The following is a 3,431-nucleotide window of genomic DNA, read 5'->3' on the forward strand; positions in this document are numbered from 1 at the left end:
GGGGGGGGGTTAAGGGTTAAGAAGATGATGGGTGGGGTTTGTGGGTAGGGTCAACGGGTCATGGGCCGATAGCAAGTGGGCTGCCATCCAGTGAGGGGCCTTGGTGGCCGTGGGCCAAAAATTCAACATAAAGCAAGAATTTGAAAAACGATTTTCAAAGCTTGCAAACACTTCATATGCCTCCTTAGTATCCAACTCGGAGCGAGTATATAACCATGTGACGCAGCAAGACCAGTGTGCCTGTGTGGCCCTATGTATTAAACCATCATGATTAGAGTGTGAATTGATTTATGCAAACCACTAAAGCAGCTCAGAATGAACATATTCCTTTAGGTTTGGCATAGTTCTGTATCTTTGGTTATTTGAAAAATTATAAATTGATATTTGAATTTATCAACTTTATTGTTGTACTTTTCTTAAAAAATAAAAAATATAAAAGAAAAATGGACAAGGTGGATGAAAAATTATAAAACAAATTATCCACTTAGTCAATAAAAAAATTTTAATTTTTTTTAAAAATAAGTAAAATTATAATTTATAGTTCCCAAGGATATTTTAGTTAGTTCACCATAAAAAATGGATGAAAACTTAATAGAGACTAACCCGTTGGTTATGTTTTCATTTTCATTTTCAATTTCTAACAATTTTATTTATATAAAAATGCATTATTGATTTCTGTACGAGAACTGAGAATATATTTAGATTAGTTATTTCTAAATATATGTATATAGGTGTGAGAATTAAGAATATAGGTATATGTACTTTTATTTTGAGTGAAATTAATTATGAGGGTTGACCACAATCATTGAATATGAGAAATTATAAAATAATCAAAATGCCTCTTATCATTTTCTTTTCCTTTTCTAGTACAAGTTTTTATTTTTTTGCTTCATTTAAGGTACAACAATTTTCTTTCTTTGATGAGCTAAAGTTCAACATGTGCATTGCTCCTTCCCATACATTCGTACAGAATAAAGATAAGAGATATCTAGAAACACATTTGTACATAAATTTGTAAAACGACTATATATAATTAATGTGATCAAAATTAAAAACCAAAATATCACCAAAAACTGATTACCGACTAACAATACTACTAAATTCGGAAAGTTAGGAAAATAGACTGATAATCCTCAGAAATCATATGCAAATCACCATAAGAAAATTACAACACCCCATATCAATATTAACGCCACAAATAAGCACTAAATCATCGCGCATTACCGCAGAAGGCATATATACATCTAAACACAATCCATGGAAAATTCGATGTTTGTACCTGGTGATCCGGGAAAAAACCGACGAGAATTTGAGGATTCGTTGGTCTACTTTAAAATGTCAAAATGATCCACATTAATAGTAATTTTTGCAATTGTCCACTTACAGTAGTTTTGCCAGAACTGAAAATATGTTTGGATTTATTATTGGTAGACCTAACTATATAGATGTGAGAATTAAGAATATATTTGATTAAATATTTTTTTTTTTACTAAAATTAATCATGTGGTTCACGAAATCCATTGAATATGACCAGTTATAAAATTTATCAAAACTCACCTTATCATTTTCTCTTCTTCTGACATAAAATGGAAATTCACCTCATAATTTAACTTCATGTCATTGTCAACCCTCACGCTATAATCTTTCAATTTCATCTTATTCGAAATTCATAAAATTGGGTAGTGCTGATACGTTTCGTCAGTTTTGCATATCTTCCTCATTAACTTTACACACATGCCACTACTTTAAAAATCACTTAGGTATAAAAGCTCCAGTTGGATATAAAAGTTGCAGTATAACTCTGTCAGAAGTCATTCTAGGATAAAGGACAAATAATGCTATATACCAAGATCAAAATGCACTTCTACCTTATTTCACATTATATGTTTACTTTTGATTCTGCTACTTTTAATGTAATTTCGATAAATCATACTAAGAAGTTTTGTCTATCTATAATTATAATTCAGTAATTTTATTTTTAAATTTAGAGAGTATGTCCTATTTCTTGGAATAACTTATCATTCGTAAATTACTTTGATAAAACTTGTAATTATACATTAACTTTAATATTCTAATTTTTTTTATATCATTCCCATTTTCCCCAACCTTTATTTGAAACTAAAAATTTCAGGAGAAAGAAAAGCAAGAATATGAAATGAACATGAACATGAAATTCTTGTAAGAATTACGATAGGCAATCCAGTAAAATCACTATATATAATAAATTTTTTTCGTTATATATTTGTAATTGTACACATAAAAATAAATAATACAATATACAAAATATCTCTTACATCTCAATTTTCAATCCATTATGTGTTGAAAGACATACATAATTATTTTTTGTTGATAGTATAAATAAATGAATAATAGTATAGAATGCAATTGTCAACTAACACTACTTGATAGTTGCAATTTACAATAAATTGATGTGATTTTTCTTCACATCAATTTATTGTCAAACATCATGATATATATTTATTTGATGCGAAAATGATGGTTGGGAGTTATTAGTCATGTGAAGAGGGTTGTGCATCATCACACGAGTTGAGTTGGTAGTGGAAGCAATTGTTCACTTTTCAATTTTGCTGCAGCCACTTGAAATATGCCTGTAATTCATTATAGTTGGTCATGATGTATTCTATTGTGTTTTTACTAGCAAGTCCCTACCATTTGATCTATTATCCATGCAACCATTGCTTGCTCACTCTCTATAAATACCAGCTGCATGCAAATAGCCATATGAGAGCACGATCCTGCTATTTTTTTTGCTCTACAATCCTTTGCAAACCTTGTTCAATTTCTCTCCTTCATCATGTGGCCAAACGGCTACTACTTCCAATCCCAAGTCTTCTACAGCTGGAAATGGACTAGGGACATGGAAAACACCTTCGTTCAAGCTTTGATGGACCTCAAGAAAGTAGGAATTTTTCGTGTCGCGGCAAACAACATGCATGCTGTGCATTCGGCCATTTACGACGTCAATAAATCTTACACGTCGAGAATCACTTACAGTTGGGGTTATAATTGCTTGGATAAGCTTCGTGAGCGCCACTACATGTTTCAATGGAAATCACCCCGCTGTTTTTTGGAATCACGACGAGCGCAAATTAACAGCCGAAGAAGGCGTGTGGGAGTAGATTTGCAAGTTATATGTTTAAGTATTTTAAATGATTTGTGTTTATTATTCTTATTGCCGATTTTTTTTAGTTATTTTTGAAATTGATACTCCTAACCGTTCGATGCTAAAATTGAACAGGAGATGAAGCTAGCCAGATGCTACATCAATGCGTACGAGCCTTTGTGGGATGAACTTTGCGAGCTGTTCGACGACGATGAAAATAAGACAATCTGGATTGGTGATGACGAAGAAGATACTGATGACCCATTCAGTGCGAATCCAAGTTGGGTTGATTCCCCCCCCCCCCCCC

Source organism: Sesamum indicum, linkage group LG10, assembly GCF_000512975.1.
Source record: "Sesamum indicum cultivar Zhongzhi No. 13 linkage group LG10, S_indicum_v1.0, whole genome shotgun sequence".
Lineage (NCBI taxonomy): Eukaryota > Viridiplantae > Streptophyta > Magnoliopsida > Lamiales > Pedaliaceae > Sesamum > Sesamum indicum.